The sequence below is a fragment of the Physella acuta genome, unplaced genomic scaffold (assembly GCF_028476545.2).
Source record: "Physella acuta isolate Inbredline_101_S28 unplaced genomic scaffold, ASM2847654v3 ptg001906l, whole genome shotgun sequence".
Classification (NCBI taxonomy): domain Eukaryota; kingdom Metazoa; phylum Mollusca; class Gastropoda; family Physidae; genus Physella; species Physella acuta.
Genome location: NW_026733411.1, coordinates 13,571 through 37,121, shown reverse-complemented (window position 1 = coordinate 37,121; position 23,551 = coordinate 13,571). Strand labels below are relative to the sequence as shown.

The following is a 23,551-nucleotide window of genomic DNA, read 5'->3' as shown; positions in this document are numbered from 1 at the left end:
AACCCGGAAATTCATAGTTCGAATCCGAGTTCAAGTGAGTTTAATGTATCGGAGTCCAGTCAGCTCAGATAGGTATCTAACTCATATCTGCGAAAGTAAAGGCGGTTTGGCTTAATGCTGACCACCCTATCCTTTCACTTAACTTCACCAGTTTCAAAAGGTAACTATTATTACTTAATTAATGTTTACATTTTATCTGTTAAGATTCTTTATTTTATTTTGATTATGCATACTATATCGAAGGAATACCTTAAGTCTTTTGTGTTGATTAATTTGTTTTAAAAGAAAAATTCACTGCTCAAAATAGCTGTCAAAATTTGACTGAACCTCCATTTCCCCATGTCATTCAGAATGAGACCCGCTCTCTGAGATACTCATAAAAATCTCGTTTTATGTCTCACATAAAATACCAATTCCCCTGCATCCACACGTGGCTAAAAGAATCCACAAAAAACACCTACTAATCCTTGGATATTTAGCAAAAAAAAAATTCCTTTGAAGTATGTAGTGTATTTTAATGGCGGTAATATCCCTTTTTCGGCTACTATTAATTTTATTTCATTCATTGATTTATCAATAAGATGAAATTATTCCAGAATTTGCGTTTCTTATCAATCGGATATTCTACCCTTTTTAAGTCTTTGAGTTTTTTTGTTTTTTTCTCTTATAGATCTAAGTCATCTTACTAAAAAATTGTATTAGTGATTTGTGTAGTAAAGGTCGAATCTAAAGAAAAAAGTAATAAAATAAGTTCTCCATACCTGATTAGAAAAAGCAACTTGATGGGACTTTGATCTTTTCCTTCCGCTAGCTAAACTATCACTCAGCACTTGGAAATGAAGAGTGGTGTGCCCTTGTTTTTATAGCCGCCTTAGAGGGTACTGCGGCCCGGGCGATTGTGTTTTACCCGACGACGCTATGCTGTCATGCGCGAGACGGATGCGCATGGAGTCGGGTGGACGGGTGGGGTGGCGGCTCAACCAGAGGAGACGGTCGTCAGCCGTCGCGCGTTTTTCCGTTGGTCGTCTGTTTCTGAGTTTCTAGATCTATGTTGGTCGTCTTGTTTCTAAGTTTCTAGATCTATGTTGGTCGTCTGTTTCTATGTTTTCTAGGTCTATGTTGGTCGTCTATTTCTGAGTTTGTGGATCTATGTTTGTCGTGACGTCTGTTTCTGAGTTTCTAGATCTATGTTGGTCGTCTGTTTATAAGTTTGTAGATGTATGTTGGTCGTCTGTTTCTAAGTTTATAGATCTATGTTGGTCGTCTATTTCTGAGTTTCTAGATCTATGTTGGTCGTCCGTTTATAAGTTTGTAGATGTATGTTGGTCGTCCGTTTCTAAGTTTGTAGATCTATGTTGGTCGTCCGTTTCTGAGTTTCTAGATCTATGTTGGTCGTCCGTTTCTAAGTTTGTAGATCTATGTTGGTCGTCCGTTTCTAAGTTTGTAGATCTATGTTGGTCGTCCGTTTCTGAGTTTCTAGATCTATGTTGGTCGTCCGTTTCTAAGTTTGTAGATCTATGTTGGTCGTCCGTTTCTGAGTTTCTAGATCTATGTTGGTCGTCTGTTTCTAAATTTCTAGATCTGTGTTGGTCGTCTATTTCTGAGTTTGTGGATCTATGTTTGTCGTGACGTCTGTTTCTGAGTTTCTAGATCTATGTTGGTCGTCTGTTTATAAGTTTGTAGATGTATGTTGGTCTTCTGTTTCTAAGTTTCTAGATCTGTGTTGGTCGTCTGTTTCTAAGTTTATAGATCTATGTTGGTCTTCTGTTTCTAAGTTTGTAGATCTATGTTGGTCTTCTGTTTCTAAGTTTGTAGATCTATGTTGGTCGTCTATTTCTAAGTTTGTAGATCTATGTTGGTCGTCTGTTTCTAAGTTTCTAGATCTATGTTGGTCGTCTGTTTCTAAGTTTGTAGATCAATGTTACTCGTATGTTTTCTGAATTTTTAGATCTATATTGTTGTCTGCTTCAGCGTTGTGTAACGCAATTTCACGCTTTAGGGACTTTTGTTAGGAATTGTCTTTAAGGACTGTAGTTAGGGACTTCTTTGGGGATTGACGTTAGGGACTTATTTGGGGACTGTCGTTAAAGACTGTCGTTAAGGATTGTCATTAGGTTTTTTCATGACACTGTGTTGTGAGTGTCATGACATGACATTTTGACTGTCATGACATGACATTTTGATGACGTGACGAGAACTAAGACTGTCTGATACTTTTATTGTTAAACTTGTCTACTAAAGCTGTGTTGCCGATGTTGACTGTGACGGTAGCGCTGTCAAGATACAACCTTACACGTCAACATTAGGGATTCATAACTTCTACTTTTGAAGTCATTACTGAGAAAAATAATTAAAAAAAAACTACTACTAGCGTGTGATGGAATTTCCTATCTAGGGGTGGGGGGGGGGGGGGGGAGGGGTCAGGGGGAGCGGTGTAAAGTGGATAATAAATAAAACATTTACAACGAAAACATGGTTTCCAAACCTGCAACAGACGTCGTAGTTGTCATACTACCCACTCGACCACGACGTAATAAATTAACTATTTCGTCAAAATTTAGTATTTTGTTTTACTTAAGGACTAACCTAAACACTCGAGATCATTGCTAATATCTGTCATCATTACTAACGGTTACATTTTAAAAACCTGTAACGCCAACGTATGGATATTTGACGTTAAGATCTGTTTAAAAAAAATGTTTTGTCTACATCTATATGGTCACTTAAATTCTACGCATGGGTAGTTAAATACATTAAAAACAGAAAATTAAATTTTATTGTAATGAAACTGTTGACATACTACAGTAAAGAAAACCTAAAGAATTCGACTGACCGTGAAAGGTTATGAGAAACGTTATAATGTCAGCATGTTGTAAAGTTCATTTTTTTTTTCGGCATCGGATGATTTTTTTAAAAATTGTACCAAATTTGACCTAAGAGAGGGTTGGCATTAGAATTAAAATATGTGGTGGATGCATATTACATACACAATCCGACGGATAAACATTTAAAAACAAATTATAATATGTTCGCTGAAGTGTGTTTTGGATATGCTTGATATAATGCAAGAGGGGGGTGGGGGGGGGGGTAAATTTTGCAAACTTTCACGACTAAATAAGTAAAACATTTTAATTTTTAAATAATTATCACTTTTTTATATTTTACAACTTCAAGTAAAAGTAATTTTAAAAAAAAATATTCTTTTAACACATCTAATTACTACCTTTCAACAGCTCATTTAAGTAATTAATGCTTTCGCTGCACTTTTGGAAAGACAAATTAAAATATTAAAATAGGTCACCAATCAATATCAGACACTATTTACTACAACTAAATTAGTCATTTTACTAATTTCAAAATCTTGCATCTCGTTCGAATTTCTTTGAAAAACATAAATATTAAAAATAAAATAATTATAATCTATAAATAGCCTAGAAACAGATTTAATTTGCCTGATAAGATTCCATTAGGCGACGAAAGTCTTCAAATATATTAATTAGTAAATTCATGAACTAACACGAAATGTTCATCATATTTTTTGCAGCAGTTTTGACTTAATTTATGAGCAGCATTAAAACTTTTGACTCTAGTCTCTAAGATGTCCGTGAGTCCACCCAGCTCTAATGGGTACCTGCTGCCTTAAGTTAGTAATAAAGAGCTAGGGAAATTTAAGTAGGCAGGGCAAATGCTTACCAAGTCCTTCATATGTCGAGGTAAAAAAAACAAATGGACTATATCTGAATTATGGACCTTCAAGTTCAAAAAGTGAAGTTTACTTATTTTTTATCTTTATATGTTTTTAAAAAAATTTCCATACACTCATATATTTTTGAAAAAAAATGTTACATTAACTTTTTTATTCCATTATTTGCAGTATATTCCAGTATTTGCAGTAGATTTAGCTAAGTCGGCCGTGTTTTTGACTACAGTAAAAGTAAAAATTTAGCGCTGAGCGCTCAGGAAAAATGTAACTTCGATGTGGGGTGATTACAGAAATGGCGGCAAATGAAGGCGAATCAATATCTGACGGTCGTCTGCTCGCTATTAGCATTGCCGTCCTAGTGAACATCGTTCAATGAATATCGTTTCGTTATTTTTAACCTTAATATACTCTTCTTTTTAAGGTTGGGAGAGGTTAATTTTTGTGTATATTTACTACGAGCCGACCCGCGGCATATCATACGCCGCTATTTAATTGTTTTATTTTTCTACTTATCAGTAATTCATAATTTGTGAACTCGACACTACCAATGCTGCCACTGAAAGTATTTGCTTTAAAACACTATCAGTAGGTCGTTAAGAACGATACTACCCCCACCCTCCTTTCCCCAAACCCCTAACCTACCCCCCCCCCCCCCCCCCCCCGTGAAAGCAGCCTCCTCTTAGTTACCTCCCCTAAGTTTAAAATCGTTTCAAACTAAATTATCTGCACCTAATAGCCGTCACAAAACCCGGCTCTACGACTGTAAACATTTAGCGTGAACCACAGCTCACCAGACCATGTAGAGGTGGGGTGGTAGGGAGAGCGCTTACAGCTTGTTTTCTAGCGTCTCCCAGAAGAGAATTATATATATAGATATTTAAATGTACCACTTACAAGTGGGGCAGAGGTTCACCTGTTTTTGTAGTTTCTGTATTAGAAGAGATAGTGTGGTCAGATGTAACTCTGTCTTTTCCAGTTTGTGCCCGAGACACATGGGGGCGATGAAGTAGAGTTCATTGACCTCTGCATATCAGTGGTTGGCTTCTTCCGCACTATACCCAGCCGCCTGTGTTTTCCTAACCTGAGTTAGGTACCCGTTAAAGCTGGGTGGACTCATGGACGTTCCACTAACTTGAGCCCAGGTTCGAACTCGGGACTCTCGGGTTAGCAGTCTAGCGCGCTACCTCTAGGCCAGATGTATGTGGATGTATAACTCACACGTAAATTTACGTTTAGGAATACAAACGTGAGAGCTGTAAATCTAAATGTAGTAAATGTAACGTAAATATGAGGTAGATGGGTGTGTTTTAACATTAGTCGCTGAAGGTGTTGGTGTAATCTTGATGATAGAGTTCAGTAGGAGTGTTAGTACAGTGAAAGTGGAGCTTGGGTACTTGTTATGTTAATTTGGAATAATAGTTTGAGATCCGCTGGTTTAATACATTAGATGCTATAGTATAGTAGATTTCTTAGTTTTAGTACACTAGATACTGTAGTATAGTAGATGTTACAGGATATTAGATGCTAAAGCATTGTTGATTTTGTAATACATTACATGCTATAGAACAATAGATGTTTTCAAACTTAAGATATTAAGTAGAGTAGATATTAAGGAGAGTAGATGCTTTATGACATAGGATGCTGTAATATATTATATTTTTGTATCATCGAAGGTATGTATTTTATAATCATTTATACAGTCAATGCCGGAGCACTTATGTACCCGGTAATTTGCTGGACTGTTGTTTTTTCGTGTATACAATAATCTCGCTCATTTTAAGAAACTTGAACGCTAAAACACAACACTATGAAAGAGACGCGACAGTCGCTTATATACAAAATTGGAAAACATCACACAAAAAGAATTAATCTTAACATATTTAATCATTATTAAAATATTTCAATCAATTTGTCTTAAAAATCATTATTATTGATGAGCAATCATATTTTAAATCATAAAATAGCACTGTATAATTTATCAAACTTCCCTCCTTTACATTTGTTAATTTTATTAGACAACTGTTTTTCAAACTTCAAAAGTGCAATCGGTATTTATTTATTTTCGCTGATAGATTGCACACATTTCGCCCACACCTTACAGTATATGCTAAGGTTCGCATGTTGCGTGGACGTCTTCTGAACGATATTATAGGCGTCTTGCTGTAAAGGATATTTCATTTGTCGATATTTTAGCATAACAAATCTAGCACTTACCTCGTCAGAAATCCGATCAGAAAATTGTATTATTGAACGTATCATAAAAGGAAAAAAATAATTTTAAAATAAAAAATATGCAATAAAAATAGGGAAAAACTGATTTTTTTTAGAAAGAAGTTCAAGTGTTTCCTTCTAAAGAAATGTTTAAAAGCAAAGTAATAGTAAAGTTGTGATAAGGTAAGGCCTAAAATAATTTGCCACGTAACTTTTGGGAAAGTGGGGTGGGGGTGGGTAGGAGATGATAAACAGGTGTTTCCTTTTTTTATAATTGTGCACAGGTCGCGCCCATCTATACACACACACACATATATATATATATATATATATATATATATATATATATATGTAACTAGGGTAGGCCTAGCTACTAGTTACAATCTGATGCAACTGATAACGAACGATAAGCCGCGACGCAGTATTACAGTCTGATGCAACTGATAGCAGGTGGCTTATTAAATCGGACTGATAACAATCTCAAAGCCAACGCGTGCTATTTTGGGAAACGGTACGAGGGGATTCAGACGGCCTGTCAACTTTGATTGATAGGATGCAGATGTTTTATTAATCGGGCTGTACGTTAGAACTGCGCAACTAGTAGTCGGAGACATCGAGTACAAATATCGATTACGGAGGAATACAAGTACGAATACGAGTACGAATACAAGGGATAAATAGGAGGGGACGGCTGAACTCGCCCCTTTTCCTTTTTCGATCGCTCGCTCTCCTTCATCGCTCGCTTTAGATCAGTCAGTCTGTGTGACATATCAAGTTGGAGATAGAACGGGTTAGCCGTATTGTGTTAAGAAGGACGATAGACATGTGGATTCAGTTATATGAAGCCTAGTGAGGACTGTTAGGGGTCAGTTGATTCAGACTATTATTGTGAAGCATTCCTGTTGATTCATTGTGTTATGTTGAAGCATTTCTTGATTCATGTAATAAAAGGATCAATAGCGAACCTGCATCTTCGAGTATTTCTACTGTAGTCGATGTTGTGTAGAATGAGTGGTTAAACTCGTTACATTTGGCACTACAGGCAAATAATCTCGTAACATGTGGCGTTGCGAGCAGGGTAACTGTTCGCTCGTTACAATTGGCGACGTCGGCAGGATCACTGTTCGCTCGTTACAATTGGCGTCGTCGGCAGGATGAATTCAACTAGACTTGCCGTTGGAGGCACCCATAGTCAACCTTGTGCATAACTGTGTTTTGTGTGTGTGTGAATTCGGACATTCAGGAACTGTGAAAATTGAGGAACGAGAAAAATTTTTCATACACACACGGTAAGAAAGAACTCTTTTTTTTTTGTTACTTACGGAATAAAATGTCTACTCTGGACGAGAAGCAGACCCATATAGTGGTCCTACCCAGAGAGTCCTACATTAACAAATTTTACGGGGACGGTGATCCAACTTTAACCAACAGGTTCAGTGAAGAGGTCAAAGCGGCCTGGGCCTCGAGAGGCATGTCACCAGAGGAAAGATTAAGACTGCTGATGGGCAGTATAGGAGAGACGGTTAGGGCAGAGGTCAAATGCCACGATAAAACCATCCAATCAGATCCAGATAAGGTGCTGGATCTGATTATGGAGACCTTTGGGGAGAGACGGTCGGGATCGCAACTGCTATCAGGGTTCGTAGGCTTAAGGCAGAGAAGGCAGAGAGTGTGATGGAGTACTCACACCGGATGAACAGGGCCTTTGATTCGGTAAAGGGCAAAACACCTGACATTGATGTGCGCCTACTGAGGGACCATTTCATCGAGGGGCTAGCAACCCCGATCTTAAGAAGAGAGTTGAAAGAGGAGGTCCACAAAGACCCGCAGTTGACCTTCCTTCAGGTCAGGAACTCAGCGATCCGCAGGTCCGAGGATGAGGACCAATCGAACTGTTCGGTGGACAAAGTCTCTGTGCCGGAACAGAGACAATCCCCACCCACAGGGGCCGACACGATGGAGACCATGATGGCTCAACTGTTGGCCCACCTAGATAAGGTTGACCAACGTTTGGAGAGGTTAGAAAGCAGGTCAACAGCTGAGAATCAGGAAAAGAACGGGACAAAACAGAGACAGGTTGGACGGCCGCGTCCTGCCAAGCCATCACTCCAATGGACGGCCGACGGTCGGCCAATTTGCTTGTCCTGTTCACAACCCGGACATATGGCACGGTACTGTCAGGGAAACGGTCGTCCTCTGTAAGGCAGGGCCAGGCTACAGAGGGGCGAGGTTATGGCCCAAGAAACAAAATGATGGGAGTCTGTCCCGAAATGGTGATTACGATTGGGGACATCGCGGTGAAGGCAATTGTGGATACAGGCTCCCAGGTGACGACAATTACGGAACAATTTTACACCAAATGGAATGAAAGGAAAAGACAATAGGTTAAGGTGTGACACAAGCATGCGCCTGACGGCAGCTAATGGATTAACCATTCCATACTGTGGTTATTTTCTGGCGGATGTCGTGGTGGCGGGACATAGGTTGAAGCAGGTTGGGGTGTTCGTTACGAAACACAACCTACAGACAAATGTGTCAAATATACCTTGCCTGTTGGGCATGAATATTCTTGGCCAGTTGCCAGAATTTCTTACAAATATTGTCGGATCGCCCACATCAGATCGGGGATCCAAGTTGGCCAGGTTTGCCAAGACCAGAGGAAGGACAGCAGTCCCGGCAAACACGGTCAAGGCAATCACATTACAAATCGGTGATAGAAGTGTAAATGGCGATGTGATGATAGAACCATGTGGCGCCGCACTGAGGGCAGGCGTCGTGTTACTGCGGACATACACATCAGCGGAAAACGGACTAGTTCAAGGGTTGGTAGCAAATGTTTTGGATGAGGAAATTTTTATACCGCCTAATACTCTGGTAGGAGTACCACAGAACGTCGAGGTACAAAGGTCGGCACAGTGCATCGAACTGATCAATACCAGCAGTAATGAAGTAACAATTAGGTCGGTCAATGTGACGGCCGAGGTGAAGAAAGAGGATGGCCGATCATATACATTCCCGGAAACTGAGGACCCAAAACTAAATGAATTGCTGAATAAATACAGTGATATATTTGCCTCGTATGAGGGTGATTTGGGGTACACGGAAGTAATCAAACACCAGATACCCTTACTACAAGACAAGCCGGTGGCGCAACCCTACCGAAGATTACCACCAAGTCACTACTCGGCGGTGAAAGCACACCTGAATGATCTACTAAAAAAGGGAATTATTACAACCAGCACTAGCCCGTATGCGGCACCGATAGTAGTGGTAAAAAAGAAGTCAGGGGAGATAAGACTGTGTTGTGATTACCGGAAATTGAACAATATCACAAGAAGGGATGCATTCCCCTTGCCTCGTATTGATGAATGTCTTGATGCGTTGGTGGGAGCAAGATTTTTTTCTACCTTGGATTTGGCTAGTGGCTACCACCAAGTGGCCATGCACCCCAACGATCAACATAAAACGGCATTTATTTCTCCACTGGGACTGTACGAGTGGACCCGTATGCCGTTTGGTTTGACTAATGCACCTGCTACATTCCAGCGAGTAATGCAGAGTGCTATGAGTGACTTTCTATTTCAAATAATGTTGGTGTACTTGGATGATATTCTAGTTTACTCAAAAACTTGGGAGGACCATCTAAAAAGATTAGAACAAGTGTTTCTCCGTCTTAGGGAGATAGGAGTAAAGCTGAACCCAGACAAATGCTGCTTTGGTCTGAAATCGGTACATTTTTTGGGTTATGTGATTTCGTCGGATGGCATCGCCACTGACCCAGATAAAATTGCAGCTGTTAAAGAATGGAAACAACCAACAACTACGGTAGAGGTCAGGTCATTCTTGGGTTTTGCTTCCTATTATAGAAAATTTGTACCTGGTTTTGCAAAAATTGCCGCACCGTTGCATGACTTGGTAAACAAAATGACAAAGAAACACAGTAAGGAGAAAAAGAAAGGTAAAACACACCGGATAGGTGAATTATGGACTGATGAATGCCTAAACTCGTTTAAGCTCTTGAAAAAGGCTTTGACAGAGGCGCCGATATTGGGATACGCGGACTTTGACAAACCATTTCGGTTAGAAATCGACGCCAGCTCTAAAGGTCTGGGAGCTGTGCTATCACAACAACAAAAGCAAGGTTTCAGGGTTATTGCGTATGCCAGTCGAGCTCTGAAGGAATCAGAGAAGAACATGACAAATTACAGCGCCATGAAACTAGAACTTTTGACATTAAAATGGGCTGTGACTGAAAAATTCAGGGACTATTTATTAGGTGCTAAATGTGTGGTATACACTGACAATAACCCCTTGAGTCACCTAAAGACAGCAAAGTTGGGATCCATCGAACAGCGATGGGCAGCAGAATTGGCACTCTTTGACCTAGAGATAAAATTTCGCCCGGGGCGGTCCAATGGCAATGCGGACGCCTTATCAAGGAATCCTTACGAGAGACCGGGCGATGAGGAAGAAACGCTGACAGGAATATGTGAGGTCAGAGCGTCAACAGATATCCCTCACGGGGTGCAAGTGAGGCAGAACGGACAGACCGGGGTGGAGCACATTTCCACAGAGCCCGGACATATGGACATTGGTGATTTTAGTTGCCTTAATCACAAAGAGATAAGAAATGCCCAGAGAACGGATAGTGGCTTACAGCCGCTGTTGAAACACGTCCAGGAACAAAAATTCCCAGGAAGAAGGGAAAGAGAACAATTTGGTCGAGAAACAAAGAAAATACTGAGTCAGTGGGACCGTCTCAGTATACAGGATGGTGTTCTCATGCGGAGAATTCATGACCAAATTGATGGGACAATACACCAGGTGGTGGTGCCTGGACAGTTACGAGAAGAAGTGCTAAGGTTGGCACATGACAGGGCAGGACACCAGGGTCAGGACAGGACGCACAAAATATTACGACGGAGGTGTTACTGGCCCAATATGGAAATGGAGGTCAAACGCCATTGTGAGGCTTGTGTGAGGTGTCAGCATGCGAAAATGCCAGTTGTCAAAATGAGACAGCCATCAGGACACCTACTAGCGACAAAACCACTAGAGATTGTGGCTATGGACTTTACGTCGTTGGAGCAATCATCGGATGGGACGGAACATGTGTTGGTAATGACTGATGTATTCACCAAATGGACTGTGGCGGTGCCCACACGAGATCAGACTGCCAAAACAGTGGCAAAGGTCTTAATAGAACATTGGTTCATCAAATATGGCATACCTAGACAATTACACTCTGACCAAGGAAGGGCTTTCGAGTCAGAAGTAATTAACCAACTGTGCAGCCACTACGGGATCAACAAATCTAGAACAACCACATTTAATCCGAAAGGAAACGGACAGTGTGAACGGTTCAACCGCAGCATGCATGATTTGCTGCGTACCCTAGAACCTGAACAGAAAAAACGTTGGCCGGATTTTCTCCCAGAGTTGGTATATCTATACAACTGCACCCCCCATGCCACAACCGGCTTTGCGCCACACATGTTGCTGTTCGGACGGGAGGCTCGACTCCCTCTTGATTTGTTCCTAGGAAAAAGGGAGAGTATGACTGGCTCATACACCGCACTGGAATATGTGAATGAACATATGAGAAGAATTAGAGAAATGTACAGGGTAGTACAGGAAAGACTAGAACATGAAGCACGGCGAAGGGAACCGCCGGTACAGACAAAGGACCCGCCACTCAAACTGAACGACAGGGTATTACTGCGTAGCCACCCGTTAGGCAGAAACAAAATCCACGATCTCTGGGGACAGGAGATATGGCAAGTCGTGGAGATGCCTAAAGTAGCAGGTGGCCCCTTAAAGATAAGACCCATCGATCACGCCAAACCGGATCGGTGGGCGAATATTGCTCAATTAAAGAAATATTGGAATAGGCAAGAAGAGCAGTTACACACAGAGAAACCTAAGACAATTAGGGGACCGGAAGTTACAACGGAAATTCACATACCCATCCCGGAACCATATCACCATCAACAGTACAACCGCGATACACAAGTGGAGGATAACGACAACAAAGAGGATCCCGTTCCTTCCAGAAGCAGAGAGACAGTAGACCATCAGATAAGTGGTCCGCGGAGAAGTTTGAGGAACAGAAGGAAGACGAAATTTTTTGTCAGCAACCATCAATTCTTTCATGGTCGCGCTGGTATGAGAACAGACTGTTCAAAAAGCTATAAAAGTGAACTGGTGAAGGCACCAAACGAAAAGGGTGGATGTGAATTCTAGAACTGTTTTGTGTCTCAGGAAGATGATGTAGACACAGTTGATATGTGAAATAGGTATAACTGTCAATCGTATACGAATGGGACGACGTGGACAGTGAGTGGAACAATAAAATTTTTTTTTTTACGATTGTGCGATTGACTTTGGAGGAGTGCACCTGCCAAGCGTTGTTTGTGGTTGAAAACACACAAAAAAAGGCAGGGGTGGATGTAACTAGGGTAGGCCTAGCTACTAGTTACAATCTGATGCAACTGATAACGAACGATAAGCCGCGACGCAGTATTACAGTCTGATGCAACTGATAGCAGGTGGCTTATTAAATCGGACTGATAACAATCTCAAAGCCAACGCGTGCTATTTTGGGAAACGGTACGAGGGGATTCAGACGGCCTGTCAACTTTGATTGATAGGATGCAGATGTTTTATTAATCGGGCTGTACGTTAGAACTGCGCAACTAGTAGTCGGAGACATCGAGTACAAATATCGATTACGGAGGAATACAAGTACGAATACGAGTACGAATACAAGGGATAAATAGGAGGGGACGGCTGAACTCGCCCCTTTTCCTTTTTCGATCGCTCGCTCTCCTTCATCGCTCGCTTTAGATCAGTCAGTCTGTGTGACATATCAAGTTGGAGATAGAACGGGTTAGCCGTATTGTGTTAAGAAGGACGATAGACATGTGGATTCAGTTATATGAAGCCTAGTGAGGACTGTTAGGGGTCAGTTGATTCAGACTATTATTGTGAAGCATTCCTGTTGATTCATTGTGTTATGTTGAAGCATTTCTTGATTCATGTAATAAAAGGATCAATAGCGAACCTGCATCTTCGAGTATTTCTACTGTAGTCGATGTTGTGTAGAATGAGTGGTTAAACTCGTTACATTTGGCACTACAGGCAAATAATCTCGTAACATGTGGCGTTGCGAGCAGGGTAACTGTTCGCTCGTTACATATATATATATATATATATATATATATATATATATATATATATATATATATATATATATATATATATATACATATATCTTCGGGAATACGGACTTCGGGCATTTGTGTAGAGGAGTCGACAGTGAATCCCTGTTATTGAACTGTTTATAAAAACAGCGATCTGATTGCAGTACCAGGTGAGATAATGAGTAGCCTCATTACACCAGGGTTCCAGTGAACTAGTTTAATTGCTGCATTACGATTGGCGTAGATCTTGTCCAATGGGAGACAGCAAATGGTTTCATCAATATTCATTTTTTTCCAAAGGTCAATAGGTCGCAAGCGTGGAGAGCTGTAATTAGCAAGTCAGATTTTTTTTTAAAGCTGTGGGTCATTGAGTGGTCAGCGGTGGGGATTAGGGATTAGAGCTTGTGTGTGGGTTCATTAGTGGTCTCTGGACGTACTTAGGAATTACAGTTGGTGTGTGAGTGTGCGTGTGTGTGTGAGAGAGTGTGTGTGTGTGCGTGTGTTTGAGTGTGTGTGTGCGTGCGTGCGTGTGCGTGTGCATGTGTGTGTGTGTGTGTGAGATGGAAGGAGGGTAGGGCACTGAGCTGTGGAATCATCAAAGTGGAGTGGAGTGGAGTGTAATTTTAAAAATCTTTTTATTAAAGACAAGTGTCTGTCGGCGGTAAATCTTGTAAATCAATTTTGACTACAAAATAAAAAAAATAATAAAACAAACTTTCTACTCTTTAGTAAAAGCATTTATCGATAAATTGTGAAGGAAATCTTAAAAATGCATATGCCTACACATAATTTAAAAAGTCAGGTCAGGTACTTCTCAGAGCTGGGTGGACTCAGGGACGTCCTACGGACTAAAGCCCGTGACCCAAACTCAAGACTTTCGGGTAAGCAGTCGTACTCTCTACCATCAGAGCATGTCTTCAAAAATTTAAGTACTTTTTCGACGTAGTAGAATGATAGAACTAACGACTGTTAACCCGAAGGTCTTGAGTTCTCATCCGGGTTAAGCTTGAAACGTCTCTGAACCTATGGAACGACATGGTCGGATTCTAGAGCACACAGCTGCTAATCTGTAAGTCTTCAGTTCGGGTCACACGCTCGATTCCATATGACTTTAAAGAGCCCACCAAGGTCTGATGGGTACCCAACTCACGTTAGGGAAAGTAAAGGTAGCTGGACATAGTGCTGACCACACTATCCCTTCGCATGCCGAGACCACAGAAACAAGTGAACTCTTCTTCATTTTCCACATAGACCGTCAGGTTAAAAAGGGAACTTTGCTTTACAAAAAAAGATCAATAGTAAAGTATTTATCAAGAGAATTTTTTTTTAAATAACCAACAGATTCGTTATGTGACCTAGTTGTGTTCTGTTGATCACTGACTGAAATGTAAACAATGGGTTGTTTAAAAACTTGCATAGTGATTTGTTCCGTGGCTTAATGCTAGCAATTAACCGCGGTAACATTATGTAGAGGCTGAATTTCTCTTTTGTCAATATACACAAACACAGGTATTGTTGGTTTTGCTGATGCTGCATGATAGGATGTCAGTGAGTAGCAATGGGGGGTGGGGGGGGGGGGGGGTGGGGGGGTAGTGGTAGTTTGTTGGTTGTAAGAGTACTTTATAAAGGAAAAGTGATGAAATAGCAAAAATAATAAAGTACAATCAGGCATACAACTATATACTTTCCTGACGATATTTAGCAAAATGTGTTTGCTGAACAATTTGTCCACAAAAAAGTATACGTTCGACAAAAAAAAATTAGTAAAGTAACCGATTAATTAATACTAGCCCAAACGACATATAAAAGTAAAGATTCCTCTTCAGGGCTAGTGATCCATTGTGCAGGTGAAATAGATTTCATGTTTCTTGACCTCGGTAAATGAAGGGGTAATGTGGTCAGCACTATACTTTCCCTAACCCAACGACATACGAAGTATATAAAAATACTGCGCGGCGCCCGGGGACAAACGTTTCGATTTGCACCCCCCCCTCAAACTTTCTATTTGCACCCCCCCCCCCTCGAGATTTTGATTTGCACCCCCCTCAAACTTTCGATTTGCCCCCCCCCCCTCGAGATTTCAATTTGCACCCCCCTCAACCTTTCAATTTATTTTTCCAACCCATTTTGCCGCCCCCTAAGGTCGGCGCCCGGGGACATATGTCCCCCCCCCCCCGCCCGGACCCCAGTACTTGAAATATGAAACATGCACAAGTCAACCACGACACCACCCACAGGATATCTGTAGCACACATATACTGACATAACTGTCAGGTCTCAAACAGTACAAAGTCGCGGGTTTAGATCAACTTTAACGTCTGCCAAGAATTTAGGATGTAGGTTAGGTTTGGGTTTGCTATAGTTATCGAGATTTCTATCCAAAGTATCCAAATCGGGTTCTTTTATCTAAAAATAAATTTAATAAATGATTTAAATAGAAATCAATTCGTTAGACGTATGCCTACTTAAATATAATTTTTAATGTATGACGTAAATTTTTAAATTTATCAACTAACATATTTTAGAACAAAAAATAACTGAATTTTTTAAAAAGTTATTTTTTTCTTCTACAAAATTGATTATTTCATGTCACAAAAAAAATGAACTCACTTTTTCATATCGCGTACGCCCATGAAGCTACGCCAGGTACAATTAAATTATAAATAGCGACAGTGTAGCTACGGATGTTTTATTTGTTATCCTTCTCGTACGTTCGCTCTGCATAGCATGACGTTGGAGACACCGGTTTTACAAAATGTAAAATTGTAATTATGTGGGTTGAACTCGATGCGCTATATACGCGCGAGTGGTTATCAAAAGAGTTAGTTTTAATTTTAGCAACAAGACATTGATAGTTTTTTTTTTTCGGCTGGGGGCATGGGTAAAAAATAATTGGTGTAATTAATCGGCGGGGGCAGAAACTATTCATTAAATATGACTTGAATATTTAGTTAAATACGGCTTGCTGTATTGGTTCGTCAGTAAATGAAGTCACACTGACAAGGGGGGGGGGGGGGTGGAAGAGATCGAATTTTTTTAACCCACCCATCGTCATAAAAACAGTGAAATGGGAAGCCTGATTTAAAGATTGAAGGTTGAAGTGTGAGGTGTAAAATTACTCTATGAAATAGGTAGATCTTTTTTAAAACTCTAAACTTCACGATCTTAGATAACATTTGGATGCATGAGTACCATATAAAATAAATAAATAAATATAAATATATATAAATATATATAAATATATATATATATATTCATGAAAGCTTATTTAACTGTAATCCAAACTGTTTTAACACCACTACATGCACTAGATAAGTCGAAGTTTAAATCTAGTACATTTCAGTAACAGCTATGAACTAGGAGGGGATGAACATCACATAGCATCGATGTGGAGATGTAGATGTGCCAAGATATACGAAAACCTGTACCCCCTTCATCTTCCTCTAGGTGAAAATATTTTTAAAAATGTCATTTCCGGGCGTTGAAACTTTATTTTGATTAAATTCTAATATCTAAACATAACTCAATGTACTCTATCTTTTTTTTTTGGCCTTTGAAACCGGATTTTGGAAATAGAATTATGTTAAGCTTTTTTTAATTTTTTTTTCAGTGTGAAGTTTCCAAATTTTCTAATCAAAGTTTATTCCGAAATGTAAAATTAAATTTTAATTATTTTTTTCTCAACCTTTTCATTAAAATTAACGACAATTTAGACTGAGGTGTTAAGGGAGTTTTTGTTTAAATTCTATTCTTAAATTTTAATGATTTGTTTCGTTAAGACGTCCATGTTTTGTTTGTTTTATCCCAGAAACAAAATTTGGAAACAGAAAAATTGAAGACATGTGACAATGAAAGACGAATTCTCATACTGTTGTAGGACACACAGCTCCAAGTTTCTTTTAGAAGTATTTGAGTTGTCGGGGCTTTTTGTAGTTTTGTGTAGTAAAATTTTAGCGGGCGGATCGTCTTTCAATAATTCTTAATGATACAGAATCCAAAACTTTAATTTCTTTATAAAGTATTTACAGTAAAAAATATTCTACTTGTGTTAAGAACAACAAAATAAAAACGTTAAAATTCTTAACTTCTTCGCTCTTAATTATATCAGTGAACGTGATATCCTCAAATACAATTTAAGTATTACTTGTCAACATGTTGTGCTTCTTATGTCTCTGGTTTTTACTGGATTTGTTTCCATTGCCTTTGTCCAACCAAGAAAAAACTACAAGTGATCAGTTGTTTGATTTGGAGTTGTCTCTTCTAGATGCGTTGCTGTTCCCAGCTAACGAATCTGCCCAGATACGAAATAGTGACTTTTTGATTTAGCAATCATACGCTCTCCGTATCAAGAAGCTATCTCATAAGTTATCTACATTATGCATGGTTTTTTTTATAAATAGAAAGCTAAGGGTTAAGTCCAAGTTATAGTATTGGTTTTAATCTTAACCTTTTGATCTTAATCTTCATTACGTTGTGCCGGGACGGTACTCGTTTAATGTTAACCAACCATCGTATTAAGTTAATATATTTAAATGGACGTTTCTCTCAATGGGAGAAAAAAATTCCATTACACATTGTCAAGCTAAACCACCATCAATAAAAGCAAGGTCACATTTCTTACAATCTTAATTACCTCCCATAATATCTTTAAAACAAATATAAGCCGCTAAAAAAACTAATTTACTTCCCGTAAAAACTAAATTACTTCCCTTAAAAACTAAGTAACCTACCTAATATAAGGCATTACTTCCCTTGAAAACTGAGTTACCTCCCTTATATTCTAATTTACTTTCCTTAAAACTAATTTACCTCCCTTAAAAACGAAATTCCTCTTTAAAAACTAAGTTATCTGCTTTAAAAACTAAACTACCTCCATTTAAAACAAAACTATCTTCCTTAAAACAAAATCACCGATTTTACCTATCATGAGAAAATACAACTCGCTAGTATATCTTAGGCCCGCGACTAGTACAACAAAATATCGCATACTAGTATACCACCCGTACACATCTGGGGCCCGCGATTAGTACAAGTAAATCACCGCCCACTTGTGCCTCACTGACATTCTTACGGTTCCACTGACAGGATGAGTGTGACAGATGGCAACGTGTCACTGACAGGCCAGGCATGTCTGCACGCTATTGGTCAGTACGTCCACTACAGGAATGGTGAGAGAAATATTATAGAGCCTCTGGTTACAGAGTGTCGTATCCATAGTAACCAACAGCACTGTCAATTAATGATAGCACTCTTTTACTACACATTAGAAATAACGTTTAAAAATTATTATTTGTGCTTTTTAGATAAAAAAAATATGTATTCAAGAATTCTTAGACTTCTTTTTAAAATTATTTAAAAATAATTAAAAGTTATAAAATCAGCCCCTAGCTGTTTAAATGATATAACCTATGTACTAGAAATCAATATACTTTGTTAAAATGGTTTTGTTATACGGTAAGTAAATATGATGTTTTTAAACAGTACTACAGAACAATTCTAAACGCATATTTCTGTTTAGTTTTCATTTACGCACAATAAAAATTAGAATACATGTCGTGTGTTTTTTTTAAAGAATTAGAATAAATAAGAAGTTATTTTACCACGTTTTTCTTAACTCAGCTTCGCGTTTATTTGTTTGTTTATGGATTTGTTTGTTGTTAAAATTGACAACGAAAATTAGCCCACTTCTGATTGCTCTAGAGATCTGAAATTCGGCATGCAGGCTATTTTCGCCTAACAATTTCAGATGCAATCATAAAAACTAGCAATTAGAGACCTAAATTAGCTTAATTAAATTACGCCCCTTCTCTGTTTAAAGCGTATCGGTCGCTCAAGATTTTTAGTCCGTGTGTTTGTTGACAACCCCAGACCATCACGTGATTCGTGAGTAGATCTCCACGCCAGCTACGGTAGCTACACACCTGTGGGTGTCCATTCCATTCGTGTTGACTGCGTTGAACTGAACAAATCGTTGTGTCATGAGGATTGGATATACCGATATGCGATAGTAGACTTCTGAATAAAATACTTAAAAAAACTTTTTAAAAACCACGTTTTTCATGTGTAGCAACGGACTAAAAAGGAGAAAATAAAATACTTAAAAAAAACTTAAACAAAAAACCACGTTTTTCTTGTGGACTAAAAAGTAGAAAATAAATTTTTCTTCCGACCCTAGGGGATCTACCAATGACTGCTCGTAGATTTTGTGCTTCCTCGAGCTGTGCAGGTTCTTGTGATGACTGTTCATACATTTGATGACAAAAAACGTGGGTCGGGCAGATTTATGATTAAAGCGAAAAGCACACAACACACGAATTTTGGAAATTTGATGGTCAACGTACCCACGTTTTTTGTCATCAAATGTATGAACAGTCATCACAAGAACCTGCACAGCTCGAGGAAGCACAAAATCTACGAGCAGTCATTGGTAGATCCCCTAGGGTCGGAAGAAAAATTTATTTTCTACTTTTTAGTCGACAAGAAAAAAGTGGTTTTTTAAAAAGTTTTTTTTTAAAGTATTTTATTTAAGATTTTGCTTCCTCAGAAGCTTGAGTGCCGTCTTGCCAATGTATTTCAAGTCAAATCTATACTTCAGTCTGGGAGTCTAGACAAAAAAATCTATGGTGATCATCCATTGATTCAGTTAGTCTGACGAGGGTGACACCGGAGGAAAGGGGGGGGGGGGTACAATGTGACAGTCAATGCTGATCGTGGTATTATAACTTCTATGATTTATTATGGTTTGGTGAGGCCTAAAACTTTTGTGAGGCCTAAAACTTTTGTGAGGCCTAAAACTTTTGTGAGGCCTAAAACTTTTGTGAGGCCTAAAACTTTTGTGAGGCCTAAAACTAATTGTGGTTTTGTGAGGCCTAAAATGATTGTGGTTTGATTACACTTAAAGGGATTGTGGATTTACAACGCGTATAATTGATTGTGTTTTTGTGAGGGTAAAAATGATTGCGGGTGTGTAATGTCTAGAAAAATTATCGCGGTTTAGTGAGGTCTAAAATGATTATAGTTGTATAACGAATAAAAATGATTGTGATTGGGTAAATTTTTTTTTAAAATTACTGCAGTTTTGTAACATCTAAAAGATACCGGATCTCATAATTTAATAGTCGCTCGTACAAACAAAGGGAATGCGATCGTAATTGAAATTCAAAATCATGTTTGATTAATTGATTTTAGGATCCATTAATTAAAACGCTCATTAAACCAAAATTACATTTCCAACTGTCCAGTACTTCGTGCATATACATCAGATGATGTGAAAACACCTTTGATAAAATGCCATTTGATAATATACTAGTTGATAATATACCAGTTGATAATATGCCAGTTGATAATATACCAGTTGACAAAATGCCAGTTGATAATATGCTATTTGATAATATGCTATTTGATAATATGCTATCTGTTAATATGCTATTTCATAATAAGTCATTTGATAATATGCCATTTGATAATATTCCAGTTGATAATATGCCAGTTGATAATACGCCAGTTGATAATATACTATTTGATAATATGCCATTTGATAATAAGCCATTTGATAATATGCCATTTAATAATATGCCAGTTGATAACTACTCAACAGTTAAAAGTATTTGTTAAACGGATGTAAACCTCTATTCAAAACTTTCGTTTTTTGTGGCAAATGTTTTGGAAGTAAAAATAGTTTAAATCTCCCCCCCCCCTCACACACACACACATGTTTGTCTCCTACACTTTATGGTCTGTCTCCCGCCCTCCCTTACATTCCATGTTGGTCTCCCCCACACTTTTTTTTTTCTAAGTCTCCCCCACACTTTTTTATCTAAGTCTCCCACACACATTTTATCTAAGTCCCCCCCACACTTTTTTTTATCTAAGTCTCCCCCACACTTTTTATGTATGTCTCGCCCCACACATTTTAAAATCTAAGTCACCCAAACACTTTTTTATCTAAGTCTCCCCTACACTTAATTTATCTAAGTCTCCCCCACACTTTTTTATATCTAAGTCCCCGCACACTTTTTTGTATCTATGTCCCCCCACACTTTTTTTTATCTAAGTCTCCCCCACACTTTTTTATCTAAGTCTCCACCACACTTTTTTGTATCTAAGTCTCCCCCACACTTTTTTGTATCTAAGTCTCCCCCACACTTTTTTGTATCTAAGTCCCCCCACACTTTTTATCCAAATTTCCCCCACACTTTTTTGTATCTAAGTCTCCCCCACACTTTTTTGTATCTAAGTCCCCCCACACTTTTTTTTTATCCAGATCTCCCCCACACTTTTTTTATGTAAGTCTCCCCCAACGTGTGACGGAGGGGAGGGGAGGTAAAAATTGTCCAAAAAAAGCGTGACGTCATTTATGGATGACCCCCTAACCTAAGTCTGCCACACACTTTTTTATCTAAATCTCCCGCACACTCTGTGTTGCTGTAACTCTCCCCCACACTTTTTCAACTCCCCACACTCCATATTAGCCCGTCTCCCCCACACTGTGTGTTGGTCAAGAAACACGTAAACTCTACTTCATCAGCTTCACTTTAACTTCATGATCGAAAGAAAAAATTACAAAGGAAATTTCATAGTGCATCGACTAACGTACTTTTACCAGCATCTAAAAAATATGTCACTTTTTAATCAAGGAAATTAAGGGGAAACAATTTTTGTTTGTTTAAGGATGTGGGTGGAAACTGCAAGGGAAACAACCCATTAGTACCCTGTACCGCATAATTGGCGAAATTAAACTTGTCGAACGTGCCATTTAACAGAAGGTTGGGAAAAGAAATTCGTCAATGTGTGAAAATCAAGGATGGGGGAAAATGCTGAAATTTTTGTCACAAAACAGGGGAAGCAATTACTGTTTTTTTTCTCTCCCTTTTCTTATCCGCCCCTGCATCTCAAATCTTGTCAATGTCTAAAAGAAGATTGTAGACATGGGAATGTGATTTGTCTTCATTTGCATATCAAAACACGATGTTTTAATATACGGTTTCATTTTCTGTGCTATTTTGATTTACGTATATTGAGAATATACAGTTAGAAGGTGATGCTTTACATCTATTTCATGAACATGATAAAATCTGTCCGTGATTTGGTTGCTAATCATGTGGTGGTTTTAATATTTAGATATCATTAACTATTAAAAATAATTATTTTAAAGTTATGAAATTGATTAGAGGAATGATAGTTTAATTCACAATTATAAAAACGAACCTATTGAAAGAAACAGCTTTAAAACTTCAAATATAAAAGTGAAATAGTATTTAAGCTATTGTATTATTTAAAGTAAGAGGAAATAATTTTAACTTTCGCTACTTTGCTCCTAAAGCAAAGTATGCATTTTTTTTTCAAATAACATTTATAATGGGGGAATCGTTTTCTATTTTAAAACATTCTGTAATTTTCTTTACTAAAATGGAAAATTTAATTTGTAAAATGCAGATAAATAAATAAAACGAAATAAAACAAACGTATATGTCAATCTTTAACCACTCCTTTATCGACCCCTATTACCCCATCGATACTACTTAAATATTCACCCCTTCATCTATCTCTATATCCATCCCTATTTCCTTCCACACTTACTTTAATATGTATGCATTATCCACCTCTATATCAACCTAAAAATCCACACATGCATTCACCCCTATATCCAGCCCTATATCCACACTCATATCCATTTAAGTTCGCCCAAACCACGCATATATATGTTTCAATCCCTATCATTCACACCTATATCCATCCCAATAATAACTCATATATCGACCCCTTTGTTCACACCTATTTCTGTTTATATATCCACGTGTATGCACCACCCCTATATCTACCCCTTCATTCACCCTTATCCAACGTGAGTTAGGTACCCATCAGAGTTGAACCCGGATTTGAACTCGAGACTTACGAGCTAGCAGTCCAGCTCTCTACCGCTAGACCCCACACACTTAAAAACATTAGTATATTTAACCCATATCAACCCCTAGATCTAATCATTTTTCTATCCATATCCCTTCATCTTTATCCAACCCTTATATCCTCCTCTTTTACCCTTTATCCACACCAATATCCACCTCTATATTTTTAAATAAATAATTACTTACAATAGACGTGTATCCACAATACCTAATTATAAAAATTCTTAAGCTTTAAAAAAAATCCTTTGTAAAACCAACCAAAAAATGTTCAAGAGATCGAACACTTCCAAAAAAAAAACGACATCTGTGCTGATGCATACATTGCTTGGATTTTATCCCCAACGCAGAATTTGTATTTTGTTCCATGCAAATTTTCATCAGCTTCCTAAATATGTTTACCCTCCTTCAAAGCTCAGGTAATTGTTACACATATTCTCTTCGCATGTGTTCTGCGCATGTCCGAACGCGCGCCGCATTTCCGGTACGCGCATTAGCATTCGGAAATTCCCAATTTTGTTGAGAAAAAGGGA

The 23,551-nt window shown here is 38.5% G+C and overlaps 1 protein-coding gene across 1 annotated transcript in view; it reads right to left on the bottom strand.

The window, feature by feature from the left end:
• Positions 1–886, bottom strand: part of LOC131931175 (uncharacterized) — a 51,180-nt gene extending 50,294 nt beyond the window's left edge. The window contains exon 1 of the mRNA XM_059287879.1: positions 762–886. The gene's annotated coding sequence lies outside the window, so the exon portion shown is untranslated. The remainder of the gene's footprint in view (positions 1–761) is intronic.
• Between the last annotated feature and the right edge of the window lie 22,665 nt (positions 887–23,551).